The sequence below is a fragment of the Stegodyphus dumicola genome, chromosome 6 (genome assembly GCF_044657685.1).
Source record: "Stegodyphus dumicola isolate Sdum_Otavi_A_Nest chromosome 6, ASM4465768v1".
NCBI lineage: Eukaryota > Metazoa > Arthropoda > Arachnida > Araneae > Eresidae > Stegodyphus > Stegodyphus dumicola.
In genome coordinates, this window is record NC_140773.1 from 38658972 (window position 1) to 38671567 (window position 12596).

Here is a 12596-nt window from a genome sequence, read left to right on the forward strand (position 1 = left end):
TTTTTTCTTTTCTATGTTATTTTATTTTTTGGTTTAAAATGTATTTTATTGAGATTTTGCATTTTTTTCCCCTATATTGTAGAATTTGGTGCTCCTTTGACTTTTTAAGTGTAAATATATCAATGTGTACATGGACAAAGTAAAGGGAGTGTGCAATGCAAGTTTGTGCAATTCTGGGATTTTTTTTAAGTGAAAATAGGTCGACGTGTACATGGATAAAGTTAAAAGAGTGCACAATGCCATTTTTGTGAAATTCGGGGATTTTTTTTTTTTTAAGTGAAAATAGATCGACGTGTACATGGATAAAGTTTGTGAAATAATGAAGTATTTATGACCTAAAGGGTATCAAAATTTACAAAAAAAAAAAAAAAAAGAAGCTTAATATTGATTTGTTTGCCTTATTAAACATTTCTCTCAATGCAAGTTGTTTAAGTTGCTCTGTTTGTTGCGCTAATACATTCTCTTTAATTCTGTAGACAGGCATAATCCTTTGCTTAGTTACATTGTTGATGTCCTGTAACTGCTGTTTCGAGAATTCCGATTAATTTGTCAATCAAAATTTTCTCGTTGTCAGTAACTTCTCTGTCACTTTCTTCACTATCAGTAGCGTATTTTCTGGATCTAGAACTATACTACAGATTTCGCCATTCATTAATTGATTGATGATTGAGAAGGATTGTCATCACAATGAAAACTTCTTTTATATCATCCTCATTTATTACAGCTTGTCCACATTTCTTTACAAAATCCGTTAATTGGAAAATTTCGCCTTTGTTTTGCTATATCCGAAAACCTTTAAAATTAGTGGCTATCATCATCAAATTTAGCTATCCTTCACTGTACATATTTGGCTATGCATCATGAGCTTGGCGACTAACGACAAGTTGTTCTGTTAAATTTTATCTTGCTTCTATCACGCACTGAGACAATTATGCCTGAATTATATTAGTTTTGTTATTTATCATACTTATGTCTATTTCTTTCACGTGCTTAAGGCTTATTAGAGTTCTGAATAAATAAATTCCCACATATATTTCAGCCTTATTGAAGGCCGGCGCTAGATATCTTACCGCCTGATGCAGTCTCTGTGGGTCCTAAATTCTCCGAGTCTCTGCAGCCATACGAGCCCTGGTGCTGGTTCTGGGTTTATGTGAATAACAAATCAATTATTCTTAATTCAAATAGCCATAAATTTAATCTTTGAGTCTATGAGTATCATCAACAAAATCTATTTTTATCACATGGAAAGAAATGTTTGGTAAATGTTTCCTCGTAAACATTTTTTTAGCACATTTAACTTAAATCTGTAATCATCGCCAAGCGTAATGTCAACATATAAGGTTACCATACACCTTTATTATTCAATTACTAACAAGAAAAATTGGGTACTTTTCCGTTTCGCCGGCGCAAATCTCGCCAAGCAGACTTTATTGGCGACAACAGACAGTATACACATAAAAAATATTAAAAAAATCTTAGTTCTAAGAATTCATTTTTTGAAGGCATAAACATTTTAATATCGCTTAAAACTTTATAAAAAGCCGATAAATAAAGACAATAAATTTGTAAAAAGACATTAATTTAAGAATTTACTATGCTTTCATGGTTCAAAATCCTAATTCGCCGGTTTATATCACGTGACCCCAAGCTATCTCATCTCACGTAAACTACTCTACAAAAATCTAATGCTCTCAGTAATTATCTACATTAATTTCAAGTTAAATCTTAATTTGGAACACAAGTTTAAATGCAAGAAATATTTCAATTCGTACAAATAGCTTACTTAGAAATTATGTAAAACTGCAGTGCTTTACTTCGCTAATGTATCCTTATTAGAATTGATGAATTTAACCCTTGACTTTACCTTTTCTATATTTTCGGCTTCGGGTAAGAGCTGTGATTGCATCCTAATTGACTTAACTACTGAAAATGGCCTTAGACATAAAACTGAACTATCTGATAAAAATTCTATGTAATTATATGCCAGTATTGAAAAAACCAATCAATCTGATAAGAAAAAGCTGCGACTTGTTTTGAAAATGAGGCGTAAAAGGTTACCAGCGAGAATATTCCTTTTGGCATCGATTGTACCATTATTGGCGACTTTATCGCTTGCGCCGGCAAAACGGAAAAGTACCAAAAATTGTTTAGGCATCGCTACATGAGTCATTACTGAAGTTGTCATGTTTTGATAAACATGCGGTGATGAAAGGAAAGTATAATAAATAATGATTCCCAAGGTTGGCGTCAGATCAATGATGTATCTATGTGGAATGTTTCAGTTTGAGATGTGTACCATAAAGCGGATACGCAGGAATGAAACCAAGTTACTGATCCTGATCGTACACATTTATGCTAAAAGGTTTGTTTCTTCAATAACAATGTATTTCATTTAGTGTCAAAGTGAAATTAAGAATTGGCACACTCCAGATGTTTTATTATGCTCGGAGGGGGGTGGAATCAAATGTGCATGCGTAAAACCTAGGAGAAAAATGTTGTTGGTGGTTTTGAGGTCCAGATTTTAGATCATTTCGGATAATGGACGTCTGGATTTCAGACTTTGTACTGAATTTCTTATTTATTTTGATTAATATAGCAATTGGATTATATGGATGATCTTTAACTTTGTTAGAGATTTCTTGCTGGTAACTTTATGCTTTCTTGACTACTGTTATTATAATGACTTTTGAAATTGCTTGTTTTCATGAATGTGTTTGATTGATTTAGAAATTCTGAATTTTCATCCACAGAGAACCCGTTGGCGCCGTTGCTGTTTTACTCGCCAAGTTCACCTATGGTTGATGGGCGTTGGTTATGAGATATTAAAACACATGGAAGTAAGCCACGTAAACATGATATTTAAAGAATATAATCAAAGTAATTAAAGAATAAGTAACATAAATTCACGTTAGCAGAGAAAACAATATATTAAGCATATGAAAGTGAAAATTCAAAATTAACTGGTTAAACACGATGCACGAAAATAAATTTGTATTTAATTCAAGTTAGCACAGAAAACAATATGTAAAGCTTAATGGAAGTAGAAAAATCATGTAATATTGAGCTTTGTAATAATGATCCTTTTTCTTGGCAATTTCTTGGGAAAATTGAGATCTGTCTTTGAATATCTTTCAGTATTATAAAATTCCAAAATATTTATGTTTTTAACAGTGCAGTTTCTAAAGAAATTGTGAATTTACGATTAATATCTTCATTGCATAATTTTAAAGTACTTCCAAAACTACGATTGAAAATCCATTATGATCGCATAAATGAAATGAATAGATATTCTCATTTAAATAGAAACTTAATTGCAACTGATTACATAAAAGTTTTTTTAGTAATAAATTATATTCTGCTCTGACTTATTTTTTTAAATTTTATGTATATGTTCATGTATTGCACGAAAAAACCAACATATTAACTTTACATTTGGCATATCGATTTTTATTAAGACTTGCTTTTTTGCATGTAACCAGGGTTCATAGCGGTCCTTATAAGTGCTTATAAGTCCTTATATTTGAAAATAAAATATAAAGGCCCTTATAGGTGCTTACTTTTTCTTTAAAGCCCTTATTTTTTTGTTTTTAGTGCTTATTTTTTGCTTTTAGTGCTTTTTTTTTAATGAACGCGCTATTTTCCCCCTACCAAAGCCGAAACTAAATAAACAACTTTTCTTAATATTGAATGTCAGGTGGTGAATCATACTCCCGGAAATAGCTTTTCCCCCTTTCTCTGCATTAACATAACCTTTGGTGCGCACAAAGAGTACAGACAGGTGCCCGTCGTTATATTGGTCAAAGAATTGCGAAAGCAGTAGAAAATTTCGGTACATTCGGCATTCTTTTCCTCTCACCCAAATACTATACACGTTTAAATTTCTATCCAGATCTTAATAATTTGCATTCTCGTTCCGCTTGGTCAGTTCATATTTGTGTTTATTATGATCATTATGCTTATATTATGAGTATATGTATGAATGTTTATAATAACAGTTGCAGTAACTGCTGAAGTATAGTAAACTTCCAAAAATGGTTGTATTTTAACACAGCGTTTTAGGAATAATACTCGGAATGGCTTAAATAAAGGGAAAGTAATGGAATAGTCAAAATAATTTAATTTTTTTTGGCCAATACATTATATAGTGCGAAGATTGGGAGGTTCTCCCCTTTCTCCGCAAAATCTCAAATATTGAAACTGTTACAAGTTCGCTGCAAAACAAGCAACGGACTTTTTTTTTTTTTTTTGTCACTTTCCAATCTGGATTGAATAGGACTAAAAGTTCTGTGGTCTACCAACCCAAGCGAAGAATGATTCTATTGCGGAAATTTAACGCCGTCTGTTGAAAATTAGAATGAAAAACACCCCAGTTACTCATATTTAGTTCTTTATTCTCCCAATTTCAGCAGTTGTTGATTCCGATTGCGTAATATCACGTAGGGAAGAATTATGGCACACGTATTGTGCAATAACGTTTGCGATATTTCGCAGAGATAATTAATTAATTAATTTTGATGTTCTGTTTGAGATTTGTTTATGAACACTTAAAAGAGTTTTACTGTGCTTGCTAAGCAGAATATTTTTCAGTTCCATTGGTTTATTTTTATATGATTCACATATCAAAATGTCAAAAGCATTTATTTAGCGGAAAAATCTAAAAAGTGGCTACAGTCAACCCCCCCCCCTCCACTCCTCTTTTTCAAGTTACGCTCAACTGTCCGAATATTCGCCAGTTTCCAAGTATGCGGCTTAGTTAAGCTTTTACTGTTAAAGGATGACTGCATGAAGCAAATTTCTGTCTTCTGATTTCAGAAATGTTCCTCTTTTTTACTTAAATTACTTTGCTTGCAATATCTGTTAAGAGAAAACTGATATACAATGAAAATTTAGAAAATATTCAGAATTTAAATTTAAATTATTTAAATATTAATATGAGTGGAAAAATAAATTGTATTTATTATTAGGTTCCAAGCAAATACAATTAATATGCTTTATTATTATTTATTTTCTCTATTTTGAACTGAAATTTCATCATTAAATCTTGTAATATAGTTTAGTTCTGCATAGTTTTTTTTCTTTTCTCTCATTGTAAACTAGTTCTGTAAATTGAACTGTTATTTAAAATTTAAAGGGAAAAAAAAAGTAATTATTTTCCATGGTTGAGGTAATGCTTATTCTCTCTTAATAAATACTGCATTTCTCATATTTTAAATTACAAGTCTAATTAAGGTTATGCAGTTGTGTATAATGTCATTAGACAGGTGCTTATTTTTTTTCTTAAAATGTGCTTGAAAAGTGCTTATTTTTTTAACTAAAATGTGGCTATGAACCCTGTGTAACTCATAACGAGAACCAAGGAATATATCATTTTTTGTGCACTGCTTTGCAACTGATATACAGCTCATCAGCAGCTAAACAGTAAAGTGACTGAACTCTGGTAGTTTAGTTAGCCAAGCTAATGGGCAAGTTGTATGATTGTTTTCATGGTATTCCCAATATGTAACGTGGATTCAAACCAGTGTCCTTCAGAAAGACCTCCTTGAAGGCATCTTTTCTTTTAGGCAGATATCTCTCCCATGCTTTTCCATAATTTAAACAAACCCAAATGATGTATGCTGCTAAAAATTTTATTTAAAGTCCATATTTAATAACATTACAAAAATTGCAAATATGGTCCAAGTTAGATCATTTTTAAATGCATATATTTATTTTAATTACACTAATTGTATATATTCATTATATGAATATTTTAAATGTCCATTTTATCATTAATTATTATTAATATATTTATGGACAACATTTCTTTTTTGATTGTTCTGTCCAATGTATCCTTGATTTTAATTTCACATTTAAATTTTCACACCATAATTTTATAAGTCTTCTGAAATTTAGTCACAATTTCACTCAATTTAACCGCGTAGTTCACAAATGCAGCATAAAAACTATGTTAATATCAGTCACCAAGGATGTATGGATTAGGTTTTTCATGCATAACCATGAGTTTTTGAGTATCCATAAAACTATTCTGTCATTTTAGAGAATCAATAATACTTTTTATTTCAGTTTAATCATCTCTTTGTGTGTCACACCTGAAATCTTCTCAAATGTTATTGTTTTGTTTATTTCATGCTTATGACTGCATAAGAAGACTTAAGTGAAACAAATGTGTCACAAGCAGTGACACTGAGATGTTATTTCTCATATAACTGAGAAGTACAGCACTAATTAGCACTGTAATTGTTAAAGAAAGTATCCTGGCTTGTAAAAAGCTTCGTTGCATGTAATGTGAACTTAATAACTTTATCATTTTAAAATTAAGAAGGGTTTGTGTGTACTTAATTCAATATACAAAGCATGTGAGAGCTAGCTGAAAAAGGCATGCTTTTGTGAATATTTTCTAGGGTAAATAGGCTCATGGAAAACCACGAAAATGTCACAAAATTCACAAAACACATACGAAAAAAATAAACTGCACAACCAGCTCGTTTTTCAGGATTTGAGCCGAGATTGAACTACCACTATTCAGCCTTCTTAACCACTCGTAGGACTAAATATGTAATATGTAATATCATGTAATCAAAAGTTAACTATGTGTTGTGTAACAGGATTGCTTTCTCAAGTATCGAGGTAGGAAATACTTAATCTATTCTTTTTTTTAAGTGTTTGGTCATGGTATTATTCATTACATGTACTTTCCATAATTCATATAGAATATTAATATTTCTACTACAAGTGTCTTTTTTAAATTTTTAAGTGTTTTGCTTGTTGATATTCTCAAAATTGTATCTGATAATTAGTATAATAGGTATAAATACAGTAGACATATATAATCGATCAGGAGTGGCTAAACTTTATGTCAGTGAGAACCACAACTGCATATTTACATCATAGGTGAAGTAGGTTTCAGACAGCAAGAAATGTCGATTCCAAACAATCATTCAGTGACAGTCTTAGTTCAATAAGAGCCATGTGCCTGTAATAAATTAATGAATGCATGACTTTTAATACATCCATTTTACATAAACAGTTTTTCAATGTTATTTTTATCAATTTACTTGTAAACAGTTTAAAGCATTTTATGTTGAAACAACTGCCTGTCTTTCATAGTATATTTGACAGTGCCAATAATTTTCAGTATTGAAATTCTATTCAGTAGCATTGTTAATAAAACTTTTGAAGAGTCATTTGCACTTGGATTCATTACACAAGTAGTGGTTTGCTAATTTTGATGACTTTGAGTATCCATAAAACTATTCTGTCATTTTAGAGAATCAATAATACTTTTTATTTCAGTTTAATCATCCCTTTGTGTGTCACACCTGAAATCTTCTCAAATGTTATTGTTGGAAAAGCATTAACAATATATTATCTGGTTAAAGTTTTAAGCCATAAATATTGTTTTTCTCATAATTTTAGATGACCATACCAATAATAAAAACATTACTTAATTAATTATTTAAAATGCATATTTTGGCAGGTGATGAAGTCAAAATATTTTATCGGTTGGAAACCTCATGATTCTGTGTGCTTAACGCTACGTTAACAGCCATGTTACCAATTATCATTAACCCCTCTCCCGCCAAATTTTCTTCCACAAACTAGCATCTGTCACCGAAAACTTCCTTTATTATATGAAAATATTTCTATCTATTTGTTAAAAGTTCATAAATAATAACGTGAAAATACAAAAAAATAATAATAAATAAGTGAAGAATAATTTAAATTGGCAAATGCGAACAATGACGGTGATAATTCAACAAAATGAACGTTAGAGGAATGGTTGCAACCTTCTTACAAGCGAATAGGTTGAATCTGCCGGATTACCAGGTTTGAACTATTATCGCCAAAGTTGGCGATGTTTACATTTGCCGGGTTCTTTGCGGAAGTGTTCCGAAATTCTAATTAGATGTAAACAAATTTCATTTAATAATAATTAAATGCCGTGTAAAGGTTCAAACTTATTTTTTTTTTTAACTAATACTTAAAAGATCTAACATTGTGGTTCTCAACCTATTTTGCCCTATTCCACCCCTTTCACCATTGCTAGAAGATCATTCCCATCATGCCCTTCCTTTTCAGTACTTGAAAAATGCATATATATATTTATTTAGATTGCTTTTGAACTTACTTTATAAATTAAACCAAAAAAAGTACAGAAAATGTTGGTATATACCAGGATTCGTATAAAAATAGTTTTTTATATTTATAAACCACAGCTGCCAACTCTGCTTTTTCTTCTGGTCTCCTGGTAGATCACCAAATCTCGATAAACTTGTCTCAGTTGCAACAAACAGGGCGAAAAGAATGACCGGGGTAAGAAACGTTTTTGTTATTATTTTGAAAGGAAAAATCAGTGACAAGATCTTACTTACCATTGTATCATTCATCAAGAAGCGCTTTGTGCTCGACATTTCCAGAAGAAATTTGCAAAGTTATGGAATTCATAATTATATTATTGTTAACCTCATTATTACTACAGCTTTTAATCATCGCCAGTTTAAAGAATTTTTAGTTGAAATGGAGAGCGAGTACTCAGATCTTCTGCTGAATAATAAAGTGCGTTGGTTATCAAGAGGAAATGTTTTGAAATGTTTTGCATCCTTATTAACAGAAGTTAAAGCATTACTCCTTGAAATGAGTGTTTATAATCCAGAACTAATGAATGATCAGTAGATCCAAAAATTTTATTTTATGGTAGACGTTACATCTCATCTAAATCAGCTTAATCAAAAAACTATAGGGAAGAGGTGTGTGTGTGATTATGGCAAAGCCTCGAGGGCTATCTGCCTAAGAGGAGGGATGCCTTTGTGGAGGACTTTCTAAGGGAAACTGGCTCGTTTTTAACATGTTACACATGGGGAAAACCACGAAAACACCCATGCAGCCAGCCCGTTCGCGGGATTCGAACCTCCTATAGGGAAGAGGAAACACAATTTTTCTGATGTTGGAAGAAGTTATTTCATTTGAAAGCAAATTATCTCTTTCTGCTCAAGATTTTTGAAACAGAAACTTTGGTTCACTTTCCAAGCCTGTTGAAATATTCTCAAGAAAATAGATCTAATATTGACATTTGCCATTTCAAAACAACAGTTTTATGACAGAAGTTTTTCTCAGCGGTTTCAGGAATTCTGAATCAGCAAAGCAACATTAGCCTTTGTTAAAAAACCTCTTAATACTAGTGCAACGGAATTGCATTTCTCTGTTTAATATTCACATTGGCAACTCTGAAATCAATTGCTGAATTTAAAAAAAAAAAAAAAATTATGAAACTTGAAATTTGAACATTTTAAGTGCTGATGTAGAAACATTGGAGAAAAATAAATGTGTGCTTAGTTCACAGCACAAGTAATCTGGAGAAGGAAAACATGTGGAATAATATTATTCCCGACTCATGTAATCAGCTTAAAAAACTAACGTTTGATGTTTTTCTTATTCGAGTCTACATATTCATACGATCAATAATTTTCAAGCATGAACTTTTTGTCAAGAGTAAGTAGAGAAGTCATCTTATTCATGAAAACTTGTAATAAGGCTTAAAATGAAAAACAACATACAAAATGCAAACTTTTCAAGAAGATGCAAGGCCATTGTTTACATTAGTGTTTTGTTAGTCATTATTGCGATTCAAGTTTTTCAATATATTGCAATTCTCTTTTATCAATAAAATAGTATCGTTATTAAGTATAATATCAAGTTTTATTCGACATATATATATAGTTTAACTAAGACTTAAAAACTGAAATATTGAGTTAATTTTAGGGAGTGTTGTGGAGCGAAAAAAGATGTAGTGTTGAGAAAGGTATAAGATGGTTTGGACATATGCAGAGAATGAATGGAAGAAGATACTTGAAAAGAGAATACAAGTATTAATAAATACAGTGCTGAACTGTTGATAATTGACTCTGTTGACTAATGAGTTTGCCTTCACTGGCCAAAGGGATATAAAACTGAACTGAGAGCAAATTGTGTGCCATCTCAAACCTTTTCTGCTGCATGTACTATGCCCTAAAAGGCTGAATTGTTATTATGCCCAACAGTGTTATGTTGTTATATGTAAAGATTTTAAACAATTATTTTTTTGTAACTGTTTCTGAAATTATTAACTTAGTGTTTTATGTTCAGTTTCAGCAGTTTTCTTAGTGTTGATTAAAGAGTTACTGTTTATTACATTTGCTATTCCTTATTACTGCACTAAAGGCTATGATTCTGTATACATTAATTAGCAGCATGTTTAAATTCTTAGTTAAAGGTCTTCAATTTAGTTTCATAATTATTTATTGTATACCTTCTTCATATTCATCTTAAATTTCAGAAGAAATTTACTTCCCAGTTTAGTCCTTTGAAGCAACTTATATGTAAATATTGTATAGCATATTCTGTTATGTACTGACTATTGAAATGCATTTTTATTTCTTTTTTGCAGGACATTTTGCAGTTTGAAGTCTCTATGTACTACTGAGGTAAAAAAATTCTTTTATATCTAATCTGAAAATGAAATATTTTTTCATAGGCAATAAATTCAGTTCTTGACAACTGCATTCTAAATTAGAATTTTAAGCACATGTGAGAAAACAGGAAAGTGCTTTCCAGTATTTAATTTTAAAAAAAGTTGAATTTTTATTTTCAGAAATCATCTTAAATTTATTTAATAAAGATCATGGCAAATGATTCCAAAATTTTTGGTGCATGTTTTACTTGTCCCCAGAACTTTCTGAGTTGTCCTGCTGTGGATAATTTCTACATAACCACTGAATTTCTGTGATTCTGATTAATTCAGGCTCCTAAGAACTTGATGTTTGTGTCATTATTTGATTTTTAGGAAAGTGATTATTCTAAACCTCATGTTTATAAAAAAATTTACTGTAGTTTGAAAATATGAGTCTTGGATGATAATATCAGCGACTCTTTTAAATATAAGCTACAACTTGCTTAAAAGTATCTTATGCAGTTAATGCCACTAGATACCTTTCAACATAAAAAACATCTTCAGAATTATTTTTATTTCTTGCATTTGCTGCAAACATGAAAGAAAAGAAAAATCTTATAATTAAATTTTGTTGCTGTTAAAAATTTCTGTAGTAGAAGATAAGCATGTTTAATTTATAATACTTTTTATGTATTGTTTGACATATTTAGAAGTATTAAATATGTATATGATGCACAATTTTGAAATCTACAAAATAAATTTTGTTGTATATAAAATTTAATTATAAATATTGAAGTAAAATAACAGACAATAACATTGCAAAATTAAAAATTTACTCTTACAAACACTTCAAAAAAGTGAGAATAAAATGCATTAAAAATTTAAGCAATATTTTTTATAATTTAAAAAAGTATCTCTTCATATAGTATTAATAAATACAGTACAAAGTTCGAAATCCGCACTAGCCGATTCCGGATTTGGGATATTTCCAAATCCTGTGGGGGGCTGTAAAGTAATGTTGCTTTCTTACATTAAATTCAAACAAATAAATTTGTAACAAGTTTTTATTTTTAAGCAATAATATAATCACCCTCGTTATCAGCAACCTTTTGCCATCTAGTATGCAGATTTCAATCCCAGATCAATAAAAATCAATTGGTTTTTGAGTAAAATATCTCAAGATGGCATTTTGGACATCATCAAAATTTTGAAATTTTTTGTTACTAAGAAAATGTTGTAGGGATTGGAATAAATGGAAATCCGAGGGTGCGATATCGGGCGAATATGGTGGGTGAGGCAGTACCTCCCACCCCAATTCATTATGTTTTTCCAGTGTTCGTCTTGCACAGTCGTGTTGCAGAATGACGCCTTTTCCGTTGACAATCGCCGGATATTTTCCAATTAAAGATTGGTTCACTAGATCCAATTGTTCAGAATAAAGGTCTACATTAACAGTTTTTCCAGATTTCAGCAATTCAAAATGAACAATTCCACGAATACTCCACCAAATACCCAGAAGTGCCTTTTCGGGATGTAAACCCTTTGTAACCCCTATTAAAACTGCCTTTTGAGTTTTGGATTATCATATAGGACTTATTTTTCTGTCTCCACTAATCAAGCGATCAAAAAATGGTTCTGTATGGTGCCGTTGAAGCAATACATTGCGTGTGATGGATAGGTTGGCCTTGTTCTCTTCGGACAGATTATGGGGGACTCAAACACCTGCTTTGCTTATTTTTCCATTCTGCTTTAAATGTTTTTGGTCGACCAAGGTTGGTTAAGAGTGTTTGACAGTTCCTCGATTGTTTGACATTGATTTGCGTCCACTTCTGCCCTTAGCATGTTGTTGTCTATCGTTGTTGTCGACATGCGTAGAAACGACATTACTTTTTGGTCCCCCTAATAATAGATCATCAATTTAAATCTGGTAAGATGGCATGCAGAAATTATACAATTAAAATTACGAAATTGTAATTTATGAAATAAAGAACAATTATGATCTAAAGGGTATCAAAATTTACAAAAGAAAGCTTAATATTTGTTTACTTTATTAAACATTTCGTTCAATGCAAGTTGTTTAAGATGCTCCCACAAAAAATTCAAAAAGTTCCTTTTTCTTTTTTCTTGTGTCATATACAGTGGACTTTCCAATGCCATACTCCTCACATAA

At 31.0% G+C, this 12596-nt stretch overlaps 2 long non-coding RNA genes across 6 annotated transcripts in view; one reads left to right on the top strand and one right to left on the bottom strand.

Annotated features, from left to right (window-relative positions):
* The window catches only part of LOC146996697 (uncharacterized), a 273301-nt gene that overhangs the window by 4367 nt on the left and 256338 nt on the right, over window positions 1-12596 (top strand). Inside the window, exons 2-3 of one of the 2 annotated variants that reach the window (XR_015041611.1) lie at window positions 2751-2837; window positions 10424-10460. This is a non-coding gene — a long non-coding RNA (uncharacterized LOC146996697). The remainder of the gene's footprint in view (window positions 1-2750; window positions 2838-10423; window positions 10461-12596) is intronic. The other variant, XR_015041610.1, reaches the window with a different exon arrangement.
* Window positions 6828-12596, bottom strand: part of LOC146996698 (uncharacterized) — a 92924-nt gene continuing 87155 nt past the window's right edge. For 2 of the 4 annotated variants that reach the window (XR_015041618.1, XR_015041617.1), the window contains one exon: window positions 6828-6973. This is a non-coding gene — a long non-coding RNA (uncharacterized LOC146996698). Of the gene's footprint in view, window positions 6974-11185; window positions 12326-12596 lie in introns of those variants that run through there. The other 2 variants (XR_015041620.1, XR_015041619.1) reach the window with 1 other exon arrangement.